Here is a 21,377-nt window from a genome sequence, read left to right as displayed (position 1 = left end):
TTTTTAAACACATTCTTAGTTATTTAGCAAGATTCTAATATTCAGCTTCCATTGCAATTTAAAGGCTTAACTAGGTTCATTGGGAAAAGTAAACAAAGTTATAAGAAATAATTTTTTTTTTTTTGCTCTGATAAACATCACTTGGGATATATTTAAAAAAGAATTAAAATTTTAAAGACTGAATAATTTTGCTTTTATATGTATGTCATTCCTATATAATACTTACCTTTGAATAAGCTCTACTGTGGCATTACTTGACTCCTGATATAGAAGGTTAAAAACATAAAAGAAACAAAACACACACACACATGCATGCACACACACACACACACACACACACACACACACACACACACACATGCACACACAGAAAGTGCTGCAGTGAAATGTGTTACTCTCTCCTCAATGCTGACCATGCATAAAAAAACTTAACAGCAAAAAACACAAAATAATTAATTTATTTTAAAGTTTCAAATAATTATAAAACATAAATAAAACATGCATATATATATATATATATATATATATATATATATATATATATATATATATATATATATTTTTTTTTTTTTTTTTTTTTTTTATAAAAATAAATAATATGCACATATAAATAGCAACATAAAGCATCAGAGTAGATGGGGCAGTAATGGTTGAACAGTATTTATTGTCACAGTAAATATCTGTAATGGGTAAATAAAGTAAATTACTTTAATTTATTCTTCGCACTACACAATTTCATACAAACCCTTCCCCTTTTACAGTAAAATACTGTTTCCTTTCATTATAGCAAAACACTGGCTATTTTACAGTTATTTACTGCATAATCTACAGTAACATCTAAGTAAGGTTAACAGTGTATATCAGGGCAGTAATAACTGTATTATAGTGCTAAAGTCCTGCATCTTCACACTGGCTCTAGTCTTGACTAAGTGATGTTCAATGACAATTGTCCTGGGAGCACTGTACAAATGAGGCAGTGCTATTGATGCATACTTGGGCTCCGGATGCAATATTTAGTGTATATATCTATGTCCCAAACCAAGCAAGCCAGTTATTGGCACCCATTTACTTTCATAGTAGTCAAATGGTCTAAGCTACTAGCATTATTCAATATATCTTATTCCGTGTTCAACAGAAGAAAAAAACAAGTGAAGGGTGAGTAAAAATTACAGAATTGTCATTTTTGGGTGAGCTATCCCTTTAACGTGTCAACAATCAACTCATCTGGAGTGTTTGTCCTGATTTGTATTACCTCTCATAGCCTTCATTTGATTGTTAGGAAACTAGGCAGTGCTTTCATTTCTAGTTCGCTTTTGTGGAGACTAACAACCCTTTTCCTCACACTCTCTCAGTCATAGGCTCTCGCATTATGTGTGTGAGTGTGCGCAAGCATGCATACACAAAGCAGTGCCTGGAAACGTCTATGTTATTTTGGCTGTTTGCTTTTCTTATTTATTTATTTTCTGCTCTGTATGCAGCGTGCAGCTCAAAGCCTCAGGGTAAACGTAGGTTAAGGCTTCCTGTGGCATTTCAACTTTGCATAATTTGTTTGCTGAGATCCTCCAGCGATGGCTGTACTACTTTAACCGGCAATGCAATCTTGAGAGGTATTTCAAAATGTAGCTAATGACGACTTAATTTATTTTCATGTCACTATGTATAATGGACGTTTGAGCTGGTGAGACAAAGGTTATTTTGTTTGTCCTTTAAGGGGATGCATTACCATGTGAAGTCTTTATTTCCTCGCCTTTAATTAAGATATATTTGGTGCGTGGTGTCTGTAAGGTCAGAGCTTCTGGTTGAAGTGGCTGTTTTTCAAGCATGTCATTTGCTACTCTGGCTTGTACAGAAGTGGGCTTTCATCACAAGGTCAATGACCACACTTTCAGAGTAGAACCGCTTGTATATAACTCACCGAACATACACCTTTCCTGGTTTCATTGTCAGCTATAAGCCAGGTGCGCAGAGGTTTCCTTTCTAAATCCATTTCCAAGTGTTTGTCTCTATAGCAACTGAAGGAAACAGTCAGAAGTTTGAGTGCTGAAAATGTCCTTGTAGTTAAGAAACTCAGATATCCATACGGCAAGTCAAGACAGATTAGCATAGAGACGCTCTCTCTCTCTCTCTTACTACATCAAATAACTCCATGTTCTTTGCATAATATAGTTCTGAGCGCTGCGTTTTCTGCTCTCTCGGCAGATAATTCCCTAGCACTCGTCATTAGGTTAATTCCAATGGCGATTTCACGTCTTTGAAAGTTCAGTCATTTAGGGATTTCCCTATACCTAACTGGAGTCATCCTTTTCTAACACAAAAAAAACGGATATGGATAAATTCACATATATACCTGCCTAGAGATTAACTAAATACTTTATATAAATGAAAAGACATTTCCATATTCTGTGTGAGTGCTTACTCAACTTACAGGAACTTGTAACATTTAAATACAGCAAAGTTGTTATACTCTCAGTTTGCCTACATGGTGTAACTTCTGAAGATTCTAAAGAGCCCTATCATACGCTCAGCGCAATGAGGTGTTTTGCACGATTTGTTGCTATTTTCAGACCTGCGCAACCGTAATTTTCATGTTTTGCGCCATGTTGTTTGAATAGTAAATCCATTTGCGCCACTTTGTGGATTCATGAGTGTGCCAGCCTATAAAGGAGGTTTGTTAAGGCGCATTGTTGGCGTGTTGCTATTTTGAGAAAAGGAAATAGACCACGCCATTGACCATCTGAAAGTTGGTCTAAAGTCAAGCACAGAGCGCGTTAATTATGCAGGTTCAAATGCTAACATATTGCTTAACACAAATATCTTTATGAAAAATGAAAATGAATGAAAAAATAAATTAAAAGTATTAAAATGTTTATTTCAACATTTTTAAACATTATCAACACATCAAAAATTATTATTTACTACATTGATATAAAAAGTGGGCTTTTTTCAGTTTATTCATGACAACTTGCATTCTTATAATAATTTCATTATTATTAGCAGCATTATTTATTATATGCTAATTTATATTTGTTTTAATAATTGTTTTGGAGACGTTTGCATCACCATATGGGGCATAAGAATAAGACGTGTGTTTGAATATAACTTTTTTGACCACACTTTGTTATTATTTTTCGTTTATTCATTTGCTGGAAATTAGAAACAACCCTGTTAGACCATGCTCTGGGGCGTAAACCTTTTTTTTTATCTTTAATATAGCAAAAATGGATTTGGACACGCTCTTAATGCTTTTGCGCCCTGCGCTTTAAACTTTGCGCCTAGATCGTTAAAATGGACCCCAAAAATTGTATGTCTATGCACATGTCATGAGTGAGTAAATGTTAGAACAGTTTGGGCACAGTTATATGACACAATTTTTGACCTGATTTTCTGTATCAAAAACATGGACCGAAGAAAACATTGATTTCAGAGCCTCTTTCCCTGTCTCATAAAAAATCACACTGTTTACACTGTCCTTTAAATTCAATATGGCGTCTACCCTAAATAAAGGGACTTTATATGGCAAAACCAGTGGCTTTAAGCAGTGTTGGACAGTAACTAAGTACATATTTTATACTTTATTGAAATATGTTTTATTTGAGGTGACTTTCACCTCACTCTATTCCAAAACAATATATTGTACTTTTAACTACATTTCCTGACCGAATCGGACACATGGGCAGAGCTGAGCTCCAGCAAGGGAGAGCTTAGGCTCCAGTTCCTCCTGGCTGTACTTCTTCTACAAGTGATGTCACTGGGGTTGTAGTTAAGAGCGGGGTGGGTATACGCATTAAAACAACTTATAGAGGGAGGAGCTGGAGCTCAGGTTCTCCCTCATTGGAGGTGAGCTGGCCCCCTCTCATTAAATTGTCACCTCCTCAGAGATGCAATAATGGTGTTAAAAACAAGCTACGGCTGATTTTATCAGTTAACTTGTTAAATCAGTTTATAAATTGTGAAATATCTGACATATTAATTTGTGAATTGGACATATGTTCATGAGTAAACAACTCACTAATTCATATGATCCGTTCAGAGTGAGCCAGCAAATGATTCACTGATTTTGCAAAGTGATCTGAATAGGGTTCAGAAAGTGAATGCTTTTACTTAATATCACTGTGGCAATCCTTGATGATTCAGGGACTAAGCTGAAGGAAAACGAATGAATGAATTATAAATGATCAGTGTGGTTATAAAAACATGACAATTTTTGGTAATTCAACTTGCAAAATAAATATTCATCGATATGAAGGTCTACTTTTACATTGATTATTTATTTAAATTCAAAATCAAATACTTTTGTACTTTGACCCAAGTAACATTGACAAGGAGGACTTTATACTTCTACTGGAGTAACATTTTCCTAGGATATCTACTTTAACTCAAGTTCCTAATTTGGGAACTTCATCCTCCACTGCTTTTAAGTGAATTGCAGTCGGAAACTTACTGCTTATGCTTGCACTTGTGCACAGTGTGATTCAGTGCCCCCAAGTATTATACTCAGTTTAAAGTTCTTTTTTTTTAGTAGATAAAAATATTCTTTAAAAAAATTGCTAGCGGTCATTGATAACACTAAAAGAGACATTAATTTAACATTTAAATATTTTGCACCTTGTTCTTAATAACAAAATTAATACACCAAAATGATGGCATTATAAACAGGTGAGGTCATTAAATGAAGTAATTTACAATGTTATAACAGTTTGATTATAAATATTAGAGGCTAGTATACTAAGTTTGTCATTTGAATGAATCAATTTCTTTGCATGGCACATTGATATTAGAATGTTACAGACTCCTCCAATATTACAACAGAATGAATGATGGCTCTCGGCAGTGAGTGTAAACTCACATTCCTTTGATTTTTTGAGTCCTTCACATAAAAATCAGTTTACAGGCTTTCACAGACAACTTGTGAAGTCTAAGAAAGATCTTGCTTTTTATGTTTTGTTGCAAGCTGTTCTCCCATTGCCAATAAAAATAGCAATAAATACGTTGCTTCCTACAGTTCACTTAATGGCCATTGGTGGTGTCGCTAATATTTCTCAATTCTACATATTACCCTTGAAAAGCACATTCAGCAGACTGATATTCAGCATCTGACTTGTATAATATTTGAGAATGTTCTTAAAATGATTGATTGCACTGATATCAAAATCAATTTTTGATCACAGATTATTCAGATTAAACATCCGTCAAGTCACAGGAAAACTATTCTAAATTATTCTGAGGGACCATTTCAAGATTTGCTATGAATATGTTATATTGTTTACGTTATTTTAACTGATGAATAGGCTCTATGTGTAACTTTAAAAAATACTTCTTTTTCGCCAGTTAAATTTTTATTTAATTCTGTTGAACACAAAAGCAGATATTTCAAAGAAGAAAACTAGTAAGCGCTGACATCCATAGTATGCAAAATTAAACAAAATGAGTGTCAGTGGTTACCGGTTTCCAGCATCTTTCTATACATCTCCTTTTGTGTAAAAAATAAATAAAAAATCATGCTAGTTCGGAACAAGTGAAGGGTATAAGTAAATGATCACAATTTCTGTTTTGGGGGGTAAACTATGCCATTAAAGGCTTATACTTGAAATAGTGGTGATACAAATAGCAACATCAATTTTGTTTTAAAAAAATGGCCAATTTGGCAAAGTCTTATTTATAGCCTGCATCCTTACAAACACACAGTTAAATACTACTTCTACATTAGGTTTACACAAGTGTAGAAAATTACAGCTTTACTGGAACCAATGCACACTAAATAATAATTATTATTATTTGCTATATTGACACACTAAGTACTGTAGGCTCAATGCTGTTGTCTCCATGTTAATCTTTTTTTTTTCAACAAAATTGTTGTTTCAATTAATAGAAATCATTGGCACACAATAAACATTAATATATTTTTAGCAATTTATATATGTATTTCACAATTTTTTTTAGCTCATAATAACATTTACAAGTAATACCCTAATTGGTAACACTTTAAAAATAACAGTCCATTAGTTGCATCTATTGCACTATGCATTCATCTTTGTCAGTATTAGTTACTAAAAAAAGTCATTCAAACAGTAGTTTATTTTAACTCTCTAACTAATGTTAACAACCACAACTTTGAATTTTAATAATGCATTAATAAATCAAGAACTATGATTATTGAATGTTGTACAAGATTGTTTATATGCTGGTCCCTCGTTATTCCAGAGAGTTGCGTTCTAAAAATAACCTGCACTAAGCAAAACCCGCAAAATAGTCAGCTTTATTTTTTTTTTTACAATTATTATAGATGTTTTAAGGCTGTAAAACCCCTCTCTACGCACTTTATACACTTTTCTCAGACAGGCATTAACATTTTCACACTTGTTTAAACACTCTCAAAGTTCAAACCTTCATAAAAAAAGGGCAGTGTTATACAATAAAAGTAAAGATCAAAACCATTTGATCTTCATTTAATTTTTTTCATAATGGTGCTGTACACCCACGTAACTTCTACCTTCCTTCATTTTAGGTGCTGCCTTTGACAATACAGAACATTTTGTCGACATTGTGGGGAGAAAACTTGCAAACACGCAGTACAGCAGAGTCAAGCTGCAGTCACAATGAAGTTTGAGCTTGCAAAATTCTGTAGTACTTTTCTGTGAAAAGGGGCAGGATTAAACAAGATGATTAGACATTAAAAAAGTGAGTGATTACTCTATATTTTAAATTCCTGACCAGAGAGGTCATGTTTTGATCCTCGATTGGTCTCACACAGTCAGGTGATGCAATTTCGCAGATCAGAGCTCACCAAGCTTGAACTTTGCAACGCAGCGAACTGTGAAACCTGTCGCACGAGCGACATTATTATTAATGAATTAATAATAATAATTATTCATTATTTTGAATTTCTTTTGCCCATTTTGAGCTACTTTGTGATTTTTTTTTTTTTGGAGATCTTTATTTCGATTGTTTTTGTTTGCTACTTTCAGGCCCAGCTCTTACCTAACAAGATTGAGAGATTTCAAGTTCACACTTTTCCTCAGAGTAAGGTGGATAGGGACCCACATAGCAAAATTTCTCTGGCCCAGCTCTGGCCCACACAATCAGGTTTTGCTTGGCCCACATGCTGCAGTGAATTATGGTACATGACTGGACCAAATCTGGCTTCCAGACAAGGGCCAAACACAGACCATATCTGGGCCAAGTCTCAGCCAAGTTAATAACTCATAACTGGGCCTGAACTGGGCCAGATAGGTTGATGTGTCACGATTGCAATGAAATTGATAATCCCATGGAGTGATGCACTTTAGGCACACTATGGGCACGCTTTTTCTCAAAGTGACCTGATTGGTAGAATTTTTTTCTTTACCTTAAAAATGATTTTAGTGTATTTTAAATGTGGGTCAAGACTGGCCAAACTCACATGGCCCACTTATCAAATTTTTAAATCTAAGCCAAATACTACGTTTTACATCTGGCCCAAATCTTGTGTGCCGCCTTAAAAACGGTGTCACCTCTGCCAAACCCGGGCCATGTTTGGCCCACATGCTGTATGCCAGTGCCGGATGAATGCCTTCTGTGCCAGCTTTTTGCCAAATCTGGGCCAGAATTCTTTGCTACTAGGGGAAGATGTCGTATGACTTCCATTTTGAAAACACGTAGACAAACACCAGATGAAGAGTGAACACCATCTGTGTATTCATTTTAATATAGTTCAGTATAGGGAAGAATACGGCACAAGGTGCTGAAGACATTTCTTTTCTTTTTCTTTACATGTTTCTAGCGAGGTAAGGGGTTTGTTATGAGCTAGAATAGTTATATTTATTTATTTTATTTGGTTTTACTATCAACCCCTTACTCTTGAATTGACCAAATTTTGTTTGATACTTTGTTTGAATTTGCCACTTTATTATAATTGTAGATATTTCTTCTTTTTGTATATATATTTAGGCATTACTCTGGTTTCACTTTTTGTACATTAAATCACTTTTGTTGGCAGTTCTGTTGTTTGTGTCTTTTGCTTGCACCCATCACTTGTGAAAGTACCACACCTTTTAAAAGTTATTACTTTTACCCTAGACTAACATCAAAGAGGTTGTAACACCTTAGCTTCACACTGCTAGCGCTAGAAGATTTATGTAAATTTGGCAAGCTGAACATACTGTACAGGAGACACGGCACGGAGGAGATTGATTGACAATGATTTACAGCCAGTCAGGACACAGAACACAATGCGCCGTAGAAAAACAATTATGTCAAATTACACAAAAAAATATCAGCGAGACTGCAAAAAGTGAACTGCGCTATAGTGAGGGAACACTATACCTAGTACGTTAATGCAGTGTATCCCAACCCTGTTCCTGAAAGCACAACAACAGTACACTTTTTTAACCTCACCCCAATCAAACACATCTAAATCAACTCATCAGAACATTAGAAGAGATGAATGGGTCAGATCCAAACTGTGACACCCAAAATATGTACTGTTGGTGTTCCTCCAGGAACAGGGTTGGAAAACACTGCATTAATGAACCGTTATTTTGAAAGTGTTTTCATTTGTTTCATTTCATTCATTGCATGTTCATATTTTAATATGATTTCCTTGTTCATAGCACCTTTTAAACGTATTCCTAAACAACAACAATAATTAAAATCAGTTATTTAAGTGTCAAGATGTAAAGAAACCGCCATATATAACAAAACAAAGGAGTGTATGAAGAATGAAGAATGTCAATAATGGATAATCTTGTCAATAATGTCACCACAGACCTTTCAACACACCGAATAATGTAAAATGCTAATGCCTTTTACAGTAATAACACTCATTGATCACCTTACAGCAGTTCAGTGAATTAACCATGATGTTTTTTTTTGATGAGGCTAAAAGCTGGGTTAAAACCGGGGGCGAATAAGTTAACCCTTAATCATCATTAATCCATCAACCCCGCAGTTTCACAGCACACTCCTCCATCAGGAAATGTATCTGAACTGTGCAAGTGAGTCATATGGATTCTCAATCCTGTTTACCTGCTAATGAGTTTTCCACATAATTGCCACTTCTTTTATAGGTTGTGCTTTAGTGCTTCTAATCAGTCTGTCCCGCAAATTCAAAGTGACAAACGACGGATGCAAATCACACATTTGTATGCTGGTCTGAAGTGTATGCACTCATGCATCTGTGTGTGTGTGTGTTTGATGAGAAGGTAAGCCTCTTAAACTCTCTAGCAGTTCCTTGGCACTCTGGGTCTTGAGAGGGTGGAAGAACTGACCAAGTTTATGATGAGCTTTCCTCAACAGACCACTGACTTCTCAGTTTTTTCCCTCTTAAGCTCCTTACGCAGTGCTGCTCATCTGTTTCTCAGCGTCCGGTAAATAGACTGTGCTCGGAATCTCTTATTTTACTCATGAAATGACTTTTCGGCAAGGTGAAAAAGTCTCATTTGAGCGGCGTAACTCCCATCAACCCAACACCGGTGCTTTGTGCTTTAAACACAGGAGCATTTTTGTTCCCCACTTATGAGTGATTTATGATGTAATTCAAAGGATGGCAGCTGAAGTGAGAGTGCTGTTTAGCCCATACTGTGAGCTCATCATCTTTGCAGTGGCTGTGAATGAACTACCCGGGAAACAGCGCTGCGTGTTTGGAATCATGGGGACAAAGTCACTTAGCAATTCCCGCTAGATTACAGTACACCTTTACAAGCTCCGTGTCGGTATTCTTAAAGAGGAACATTTGTTTTGCTGTTGTTTTTTTGCACATGTGCTTACCATAACATTAGCAAGTATGGAAATTTCTAGAATGGAAAATTTATAAATGGCTGTTTCTCTTTGTTTTGTTAAACCGCTCCTGTCTGAAATGCCACGCAAAATGCATTGCTTCCTGGTGGAAAAACTCAAGACTTTCACATTTTATGCATGGAAAGTAGAGGGATTAAGGTAAACAGATTTGTTAAAAGAAAACAATGGAATGTTTCTAAAAATTCCATTTGCAGTCGACATATACAAATATGTAACACTTAACAATGAGCTCCTAGTTAATGTCAGTTAATGCATTAACTACCAGTAGCATTAGTAAACTATTGTATTGTGTATCACGGTGGCTCAATGGTTTGAACTTTCGCCTTACAGCAAGAAGTTCCCTGCTTTGAGTCTCAGCTGGGTCAGATAGCATTTCTGCGTGAAGTTTGCATGTTCTCCCCGTGTTCATGTGGGTTTCCTCCGGGTGCTTTGGTTCCCTCACAGTCCAAAAGTAGCAGCACTGGTGTAAATAAAATGATAGCCACCCTTTGTACTGATGTCTTTGCCGTTTATTTGTTTCTCTCTCTCTCTCTCTCTCTCTCTCTCTCTCTCTCTCTCTCTCTCTCTCTCTCTCTCTCTCTCTCTCTCTCTCTCTCTCTTTCAGCAGACATCATGAAAACTATAAGAAATAAAGCATATAACATTCAAAATATGCATTTCTCACAGTCTCTCATTCAAAATGTCTGCTGGTATGCGTATGATACGGTGGCTAAGAAAGCTTGCAATTTAGGAAAACACCAGCAAATTAGGATTTTCTTACAACACAACTGAAATGTTTCAAGGAGACCCTGGAACATAACGAATCCCGGTTAGGTTATGGTTATTTAGGCTAACAAATATTAAAGACAAGGAGGACTCCCCTTTCAAAGATCTCCTACAACATCAACAGTGTCTGTCACGATGTTGAGGCCCCTTGAAACATTTCCATTGTGTTCCATTCTTTTTGTGTTGTGTGAAAATGCAGCACGTTTTATTAATGTTTGTGTTGTGTGAAAATGCAGCACATTTTTTTATGTGTATGCGTTGTGAGGATTTGTAATATGGAGCTAACAATATGCCAAAACAATCTGAATTTGAATTGTATTAATTTGAATTATTGACAATTGTAATTTAATAAATCTAAATATTTATAAACTGTTAAAAATTGTTTTGAATTTGAATTTCTTATTTTGAATTTGAATTTCTTAATTTGAATTTCATAACTTGAATATTGAACATCTGAAATTTATTCATTCATTCATTTTCTTTTTGGCCTAGTCCCTTTATTAATCCGGGGTTGACACAGCGGAATGAACCGCCAACTTATCCAGCACGTTTTTACGATGCCCTTACAGCCGTTACCCATCTCTGGGAAACATCCACACACTCATTCATACACACACTCATACACTACGGACAATTTAGCCTACCCAATTTAACTGTACCACATGTCTTTGGACTGTGGGGGAAACCGAACACACGCGAACGCAGGGAGAACATGCCAACTCTACACAGAATCGCCAACTGAGTCGAGCCGAGGTTCGAACCAGCGACCTTCTTGCTGTGAGGCGACAGCACTACCTACTGCGCCACTGCGTCGCCCTCATCTGAAATTTACGACAATTGAATGTTTTAATACTGAAAACCTTCACATTTTTTTCTTCTCTTGTTGATGACCCCTGACTTACTTTCTGCTGAATCTGAACTTCACAATCTAAATTTCTGGTTTTGAATTTTAGAATATTGAATTTAATGCTCTGAATTTCTTCATCTTGAAAACTTGAAACAGTTTTTTTACAAACTGGATATCTTGAAACAGTTTTTTTACAAACTGGATATCTGTAGTCTATGAATTCCGAACACAAAAAAAAATCTGAAGTTTGAAAATACATCTATTAAAAAAATCAGCATTAAAAAATACAGTTGTCCTAAATTTCAGTTGTTTAAGTCTGTTCAAGTTATGAAATTCAAATTTAAATTTAATTTAAATTGTTAAAAATTACCAGCATTTACAAATTTAGATTTATTAAATTACAATTGTCAATAATTCAAATTAACACAATTCAAATTCAGATTGTATTATTATTAGCTCCATATTGCAGCAGCTGTGCTGTCAAACGGATGAAGATCTTTTCTTTATTTGATGGTGTTTTATATAATTGCATGTGTGCCACCATAGTATGAACAAGTATGACAACTCCAGTAATAGCACGTCATCTTGGAATTATAAGGTTTTATCTGCGTTCTGAATGATTTTGAGATAATGAGCTTTAAAGTTTTTGCATTCCATAGCAAACAGCATGTGTGTAACATTTGTTTTCTAAATAAACAGTTTAAAATTTAAACAACTTATAAAAAATATCACATAATGTAAATAAGTTGTCATTTAATAAGAATATGTTAAACCCTCAGTTTTGACAAAAAATGTCAGATAGAACCTTATAATTCTCAGGTGACGATCAGTCTTTACACAGAACATTGTTCAAGTAAACTGACATAAAACAATACACAAAATGTAACAGACTAAAATATGAATTACTGTGTGAACCTTCTTAGACCATGCAGATTAATGAATATTCTCTTTCCCTGTATTGTTAGATTCTTTCTGCCACCTTGTCAGATTGACCCATGATGCAATGGTCCCTCACTTCACCCAACTCAAACGTGTGATCAGCTATGCTCTAATAGGAACTCTTTCTTTTAATAATAACTTCCAAACAATCAAGGCTACACTTTCTCTGCTTTGAAATTAAATGTCACATTATAATATGGGTTTATAGCAGAAATTAATATAAAAAAAATTAATGTGAGTTTACAACAGAGACACAAAAATACACAACGTGTCTTTGACATTTACACCAAAGGCATGCACTATAGGTGAATTGGATGAATTAAGTTGGCCGTAGTGTATGAGTGTGTGGGTGAATGTTACTGTGTATGGGTTTTTTTCTGGTAATGGGTTGCAGCTGGAAGGGCATTCACTGCGGAAAACATATGCTGGAATAGTTGGCGGTTCATTCCGCAGTGGTGACCCCTGATATATAAGAAACTAAGGCAAAGGAAAATTAAGGAATGCATTGTTCAGTAAGTGCTAACAATAATAAACTTTCAACATTCTGATGGACTACAGTATATGAGCAACCCTGTAACTGCATATCAACCAACTCTCATTATTAGCAGAATGTTAAAGTTGACATGCTTGACAGTTTGTAAATAGTTTGAAGTTATTAAGCAGATGGTGTAATAATTGAATGACTGATATTTGAAATGTACTTGCAAGGTTATACTTATTTAACTCTGCAGCCAGGGGCTGATGATAAGAGACTTAAGATCCAAAGGTTGCAGGTTCGAGTCCTGGCTCCAGCAGGGATTGTGTGTTGGGAATGAATAACCAGTCCTTTTAACACCCATAGTACCATGGCTGAGTTTACTCCCTTGAGTATTGCATCACTCACCCAACTGCTACCCGGTAGCCCACTGCTCTGGATGTGTGTTCAAAGCATCTGCTAAATCTTTAAATGTAAAATTTAGTCAGCAGAATGTCAAAAAGGCACCATTAAAATAAAGTACTACTAGAAAGAACTTTTAAATTAAATACTGTATCAATAAAAAAGTTACAATTGCAATGAATTTAGATATATAATGCATTCAAAGTAGTATTGTTCTCCATTTGTAGGCAAATGTTTTTGTTTATCTTTTAAATGTATGATACATGATTTATGTAAACTACTGTATGTCTCCAAAGTTCCTTTAAGAAGTCTAACCTTACGCATCTATGCTTGTTCGATTCTTGCATAAAACACAGTCTTATATTATTTTGATTTAGATTGTACTTTTTTAACTAATGATGTAGTCGTTGGTGTATTCCCCTACTGACCACACTTAAAATTATAAATAAGTCAACACTTAAAGAGCCCTTATTATACATTAAAAAGGGTCATATTTTGGTTTTAAGGGTCTCCAACAAAAGGCTGATATGCATGCAAGGTCAAAAAATGCTTTCATTGTCTTATAATATGCATTTATTTTTACCTATGTATCCCAGCGACTCCCATATGAATCGTTCAGCGATTCATTTGTTCCCAAACCCCTTCTTAGCATGAAGCTCATCTGCACTGATTGGACCGATGACAGTCTATTGCGATTGGTTGACAGCGTTCAGCGTGAGACAAAGAGAAATGCCCAGAACAGCATATCAACAGTATTGAAGTAGTCAGAGTGCATAGTGTATGTGTGAGCATACCTGCCAACACTCCTGTTTTTTCCCGGGAGTCTTGCATATTTCAGACCCATTTCCAGCCACTCACTCATTTTGGTATTTATCTCAGAAAACTCACGTAATTTTAAATGCATTTAAATCTGTAAACAAAGCGGCACGCGATGCATTTTCAACGTGACATTAGACGCAAAATGAGAATATAAAGAGTTAATCAGGCACAGTACAAGCGATTACAAGTAACAAAACACAATTAAATACATAATTTGCAAGCTAGTGAAAACACAGAGGCAACCATTTTAATTGCTCATATTTACACTTGTGGAAAGGAGGAAGAAACTGATCCATGATCCACTGATCGATGTACTGTAAAGTTCCTGTCGAGCTCTGACAAAGTCCCATACATCAATAGTTATTTCTGATCCTTCCTTTTACAACAGCCGACGAATCCCCTGTTTTAAGCGTGTAGATTGCTGGAGCAATCGTTAGAAAAATGATGGGAACAGCACAAGCCTGAGCTATAATGCTAAGGTATTTTTGCTAAAATAATCCTCAAACACTGACTTTTCACAATTTCATCTTTGGGTAAAGAAAATAACACTAATGCCGAGTTCAGACTGCATGATTTTTAAACTAGTCGTGTCACAGATGTTTTCACACTGCTTGACTATCTGGGCTAGCGTTTCGTCGCTGCTTTGTTTACACTGGAAGATGGTTCGGCGACATGGACATTCACATTGCATGACTTTACTATAGGGAGAATCGCCGACAACTTCGACCAAACTACGTCTCACAGCCAAAAACATGTAGTATATCTTTTGTTATTAACTACATAATGAGAAAGAAGCCTTTAATGGGGTAGAACATGTACATGTTTGCTCACCTGGGTTTAAAGGGAATTAGCCATTTCTCCTCAACGTTGATAATAAACTAATTTCTTTCTGTATGAAACGTCAAACAGACACGGTTGCTCCTGAGTCCTGTCAAACCTCCACTAGTTTTTCCTCCATTTCGTGGGTCCAAATAAACCGAAAAAGAGCGCTTTTACCTTCTCCCCCAGCCTCCCGCTGGCCTGCAGCAGGTATACACACACGCACACACAAGTGAAAGCTGCTCTGTCATTGGCTGTAGGTGATCGCTGATGTTATTTTCAGTCAAAACTCAATTCACACGGCATGATTTGAATCGCCAACAGCACCAGATATTTAGCATGCCAAATATCTCACAGGCATCGGCGACTCATCGGCGATTCTCTCAGATCGCGTCTTTGATAGTTCATACTGTGTGATTGTCACTCACGTGCACGAGCAGCGATTTGCCTGTGATTGCAGGCATTTGTCGGCGATTTCTCAAAACCTGTCGGCGAGCCAAAATCGGGGTTAAAATCACGCAGTCTGAACTAGGCATAACGTTCCCTCACACTTCTAATAATATATAGCCGAGCACAGTGTTTTCATGACTTGATTCAACCGAGATCTGCTACAGCGTTTGTCTTCCTCTTTTTCTTTGCTACTGTGTTTGTGGCCGGCACCACAGGTTTCAATTTTCCCGGGTTTGTGTGTGCAACAATTGGGCGGGGTTAAGTTTTGTATTGACGTCAATTTGAAACGGCTAAAGACTTGTTATCAAGATGATTCATTTGAAGCACTATTAGTCGACTCTTTTATAAATGAATTAATAGTTTTAAACACTGTGCACTTTCAGATTTAAGTCTTAGCTGGGTATTTCACTTCACTTAGAGCTGTATTGCACAGATGGAAGGTCATTTTCAAAAACCCATAGTAGGGGTTCTTTAAAATTATTGGTTAAAAAAATTGTAAATATTGATCGGCGTTTATGGTTTTTTGACAGTCTTTTTAACATAAATGCTTCAAAATTAAATAGAATTTAAAAAAACTGCTACAACAACAACAAAACATTCATTAGATGTTCAACATTTTCTAGCACACCTGTAAATATAAGTTTCAGAAGTTTAAGAAAAAAATTAACTGTATAAGCTATTGCACTTAAACTGACAGTGTCTATGAAAATCTATACCTTTACACACATTACACTCTGCTTTTAAAAGACTTTTGGGAAAAGTTGTAGAAAGGCTGGAAATGTAAAGATGGGGCCTTTAGAAATGCGCGTCTCAGAACAGAGTGTCATGACTAACCGCGATTAGCCACAATACTTAGAGAAATTCTCTGACTCAGGACATACATTACCAGTAGGGGGCAGCTAAGCTTGATCCTCAGTAGTGGCCAATTCTGAAGGTTGAGGACTCGATGCCGCAGGTGGCTGTTTTTCCATCGAAGGTGGAGGTGTTTTCTCCATGTTTTGTTCATTTTGCTCAGTTAAATGCTCTTTAATAAGGCTAGTTATTAATAAGCTGTTAAAGTCAAAACAAATGGTAAAATACAGGTTGTAATTTAATACAGGAGAAATAAATAAATACAATATAATTTAATGGTAAACTTTATTGATGATCCATTTGAGTATTAGTAGACTGTCTGCTTATTATGTGTTGATACTGTGTTGATAAACCTAAACCTGTTATTCTAAACCTACATCTAACTGTAGGTTAGATAAATATAACATACATATTTATACATATTTTCAGTCAAATATGCTATTTTCTGAAATATGGTCATGTCAATGTTCATTCCATCCATTTAAACACAAATACGACAAATAAGTATATTCCGTCTAACATGTCTAAGGCTGGAAAAGTTATTTGGAATGTGATTTGATTTCAGGCTGTATGACAAACAAAGTGATTATTTCAGAGGAGTATGATGATAGTTGACTTTAGTTGAATCGCATAAACTTTTTAAGAAACAACAGCTTCCTAAATTTCTAAAGAAAAACAAAGCAACTCTACTGGAACTACTGGAATGTCCCCTGCTGAACTACAGTTTGGCAGATTCATCAACATCAAATTACCAGCCCCAAATTGTGCCAAACAAAGCCTGGGCAGAACATTAGTGCATTTCAGAGCAACACTGTGGAGTTTTGTTCCAGAATCAATCTGTCTTAGCACAAATCATTAAAGTCAGGGATTCAGTAATTCCATAAAGTCAGCTTTTTAAGATCATATTTTTTTGTCAATACTGGAGACCTCTATTAGGTGCGTTGTTTGACTTTATGTGGAGCAGAATGAGAAGCCCCTTAGCTATTCTCAAATCATTGTGGATAATGGCTTTTCAGGGCTTATGCTTTAATAAAATAATTATTTCATTAATGTTTTTTATTTTATTTTATTTTGTTAATTGACCAAAAAGTCTTCACAATAGAAAATCTTGAAACTTTTGGTCATTCTGTCTGGCGCTGCAAGAGGGGAAAAAAATTAGAAATCCTGGTTTAGTTAATAAAAGACGTTATTTTTGTTGAATGAAAATGTACTTACAACAATTATGGTGTTCATGGTACATGCTAAGTTATAACTAGGCCCCCACGGAATCTGCGCATGCATAAATCCACAGATTTTTAGCCAATCATTGAGTCTATTTCTCTACTTGTATAAATTTGTGTAAATTTATATTTTTTTCAGTTTTAAATTGTATTACAATAATATTATTGACTAATAAGAAAATATTCATATAATTTATTTATAATACAGTTTGTAATATCTACTGTATTTTAGTAGATATTTTATGAAAGAGACTTGTTTTGTTTGCCAAATAATTGGATTTGCATTGTAAAATTACAACAAAAAAAATGAAATCTTATTATTATTTTTTTCATATATTAAGTTATGAGTCTCTCAAAATTATTCTGCATAAATACTTTTTTTTTTTTTTTACAAACTTCTGTGCAGAAATAGCAAAAAATGTCCTCAGATTTTGTCTGGCCCTGACTATAACCAAACATAGTCGGAATTTTGGCCTAATTTATTAAAATTTTTTGAACCCTGTAACCTGTAGGTTAGTATATCCTCCATTCAGCTGATTTCATTTGTGCAGTTTACATAAATTAAAGAATATTTCAGTTTAATGAAGTTTATTGTTTGACCACAGTAAACAATTCCTTTGTTTTGAAATGAAACAGTTTAAATTGGCAATTTATTCTTCTCATGCATGTTTATTATTTACAATACAGTGCTTTAGTGATATAACAGTTTCTGAACTCGTCAAGCTCACACATGTCTATGTGAGCAGTGCTGTGGTCAACAGAAGGTGCTGTTCATTAAACAGAGCAGACACAGGAAAGCAGGTCGCACAACCGATGCGCCCCTTAGTGCGGCAACACGGAGCACATGACAGTTGAAAATATGGCACACCAGACGTGCATATTTGCATGTTATTTAAAGTGAAACTATACTAAATGCACTCTGTGGCGCGGCAGAAATATTAAAATAAAAATAAATTTAAATTTAAAATAAAGACGCTAAAGGTATCTGAAAACTCCCAGAATTTTTTTTACAGTTTTTGCTGCTGCCTAAGCTCCCCTAAATACACCTATGATATCATCATTTTCAAACACATTTGTTTTCAGGTGTTTACATGGACATGGCCATGGCAGTGTTGTCCACTTCCACTTTGTTTTTATGCCCAAAAATATCACATAAATGAACAGGTAAAACATTAAAAGATTCAAGTCAAACGGACCTTGAATTGTCAAAAAATGATCCCACAAGCATTCACCCCAGTAAGGTCCTCTCTAGCTTCATTCATCTGTCTAGCTATTTTCTCAGCGTCACATAAAGGCATTAAATGTGAGCTTGTATGCTGTGATTCTCTCTTTTAGTCCTCTTCTGCTATCTGATGTCCTCCACAGCAGCTAGTTCATCACATGCTGATCGTCTGATGTCAGGACCGGGCCTCCTCTGTCCAAGCCTCAGCCCCTAATAGAGTCATAAACCTTGGGGATCAGCTTGATTGAGTAGAATCAAACCCAAAGAGGATGCTAATCTCATTATGTTGGTCCTTCATGTCAACCGTGTCCCAAACCCCTACATTTTTATGGACTTGCATACGTTTTACGAGACATCATTTAACGATTACAGGAGCCCGTCTGTTTGACCTTAATGGTTCAATGCTAGTTGAAAGCTTTTAACTGCATTTGTGACCCACAGGCACAGAGATGTTGATTGTGAGTTATTATTTTTTATTATTATTAATTGGTCTTTAGTTTTGAGTTCAATTTATTGTGGTTTAAACCAGTGTTGGGTAAGTTACTTTAAAAAGTAATAGATTACAAATTACTGACTACTACTGGAAAACTGTAATCTTATTATATTACTAATTACTTCATGCAAAAAGTAATCAGATTACTATTTACTTTACTTTGAAGTTACTTTTAAAACAAAAAATATACCTATAAAAATACAAAATAAACTACAGCTCTTTTGGTAATATAATATTCACTAAAAAACATTAGAATGGGTTGAATAAAATCACAGTAGCTTGACATATTCAAAAGACTTAAAGAGTATTCCTGAAACTTAAAAATCTCTCATCATTAACTTGTTCCAAACCTATTAGGAGAAAAATGGATAACTGTGACAATTGACATTAATAGTATAAAAAAGCATTGCAGTGTTTGGGTGTTCAGTATTGGACTGAGGTAAATAGTTTATCTAAATATACAATATTTTAAAGTATGAAGCTGATTAGTCAGTTCATCACGTTAGTGGCGGTTGGGCCGCCGTCTTTTTTGGGCCACCGTGTTTTTGAGCGCCGGTGTCCTCCTTATCGATGAGTATTGTCATAGAATGCTTTGTATTCAAGTGCTTGAACAAGTTACAGTACTGTTTGAGTTAAAAGCAGTGGAAAGTTCTTTGGAGGCTGAACATAGACTGCATTTCACAGCAATATTTTTGTTTTACCGCCCAATAAAATCAATGTAATGTCTGTATTTTAACTTGAAGTTGCAGCCACTCTCGTCAGCAGCCATTTCAGCTTGAGTTCTAAAGCTATTTAAAAGTGCATGCTTATTAACCGATGGTAAAGCAGAAAACTTGATTCTAAAAATAGCATTTTTTTCTTCCAAAAACTATGTTTGTAAAGTAACGCAATAATACTAACTTTGGTAACGGTAATCAAATTACACAAATGCAAAATACACAAAAATTTTCTAAATCCCCTCTGTAAAAAAAACGGTTAAAAAAATAATCATCTGACTTCATTCACTATTTAGATTTTTGTACTAGAATTGGATGCAAACTAGTGCATATGCAAAATATAATTCATTACATTACAGCATTCCTCAAAAATGTAATTACAATACAGTAAGGTGTTACTGTGAAACGCGTTACACCCAACTCTGGTCAAAACTTTCCTATAGCATACCTATTATTATTAATCTTCTTGTCTGTGTCAACATGAACCACAGCAAACCTAAAGTCTCTAACTCAAACTCTCTAGCGCCACCACTTGTTCAAAGTTTCACATATGTATCACGTTATAACTTTTGAACTGAATGGGATACAATCAAAATTATTTTCCTTTGATTCCTTGGCTCAAGCCGATTCAAATGTACCCTAAGACGTCATGCAAATTTCTTCGCAATTTTAAAATTTTGCAAAAAACTACTTGATCAAACTTTTCCTACACTGTTTATGCAATTTTAAACTAAATTAAATCACGAGATCTACAGGCCATGCTAACCAAAAGTTATTGAATTCAAGTTGATTAAACAAACTGTTTTTGTTCAATTTGCAAACAAATTTAATGTCTAGCTTGAAAAAATTAACTTAAGGTGTTATCTCCGTAACGCGTTGACTTATTCATACCAAACTTGGTTTGTATTATAACAACTATGGTCTGAGGTTATCTGCAGCGTTTTGGCACCCTGCCCCCTATTGGTCAGGAGATAAAAAAAAATGCCTTTTATTACTTATAACATCTTAACCGTTTTCCAAAATTCATAAAATTTTGGACAAACTCTTTACATCCGGTGAAGCATGTCGAGTCTAATGATGTTTAATTTTCCCAGGTCAGCCATTTTGTCTGTTGGCCATTACATACTTCAAATGTGTCAAAAACTCCTTACTAACCTTGTTGCTTTTGTCCTCTGGACTGCTTTGCTCATTCTGGCTCTAGACTGATTTGCTCATTCTGCCTATAAAGTGCTTGGCCCCTTAATTGCTGCTTGCAGCTATATTTATTATTATTATTATTATAGAATTATTATTTAGCATTTTCTAAATAATGAAGTGATATAGAAAAATATTTTCAAAATCCCCTCTGTAAAAAAACGGTTAAAATATAATCATCTGACTTCATTCACTATTTAGATTTTTGTACTAGAATTAAATGCAAAGTAGTGCATATGTAATGAAATAATGTGTAATTTTCACATTTAAACAGTACATTTTAGAAAACTTGCAATGCATTCAAAAAATGTTTGCAATTCCTAGTGTGATCAATCCACTTGTGAAGTATGATGATAAATGTTAGGATTTTTTGTATCCTATTTGCCTGCC

At 35.1% G+C, this 21,377-nt stretch overlaps 1 protein-coding gene across 1 annotated transcript in view; it reads left to right on the top strand.

The window, feature by feature from the left end:
- nup35 (nucleoporin 35) overlaps window positions 1-20,767 on the top strand; it is an 86,476-nt gene extending 65,709 nt beyond the window's left edge. Inside the window, exon 10 of the transcript XR_012384873.1 lies at window positions 18,698-20,767. The gene's annotated coding sequence lies outside the window, so the exon portion shown is untranslated. The remainder of the gene's footprint in view (window positions 1-18,697) is intronic.
- The last annotated feature ends 610 nt before the right edge of the window (window positions 20,768-21,377 follow it).

The sequence above is a fragment of the Danio rerio genome, chromosome 9 (genome assembly GCF_049306965.1).
Source record: "Danio rerio strain Tuebingen ecotype United States chromosome 9, GRCz12tu, whole genome shotgun sequence".
Classification (NCBI taxonomy): domain Eukaryota; kingdom Metazoa; phylum Chordata; class Actinopteri; order Cypriniformes; family Danionidae; genus Danio; species Danio rerio.
This window is presented reverse-complemented; position numbering and strand designations above follow the sequence as displayed.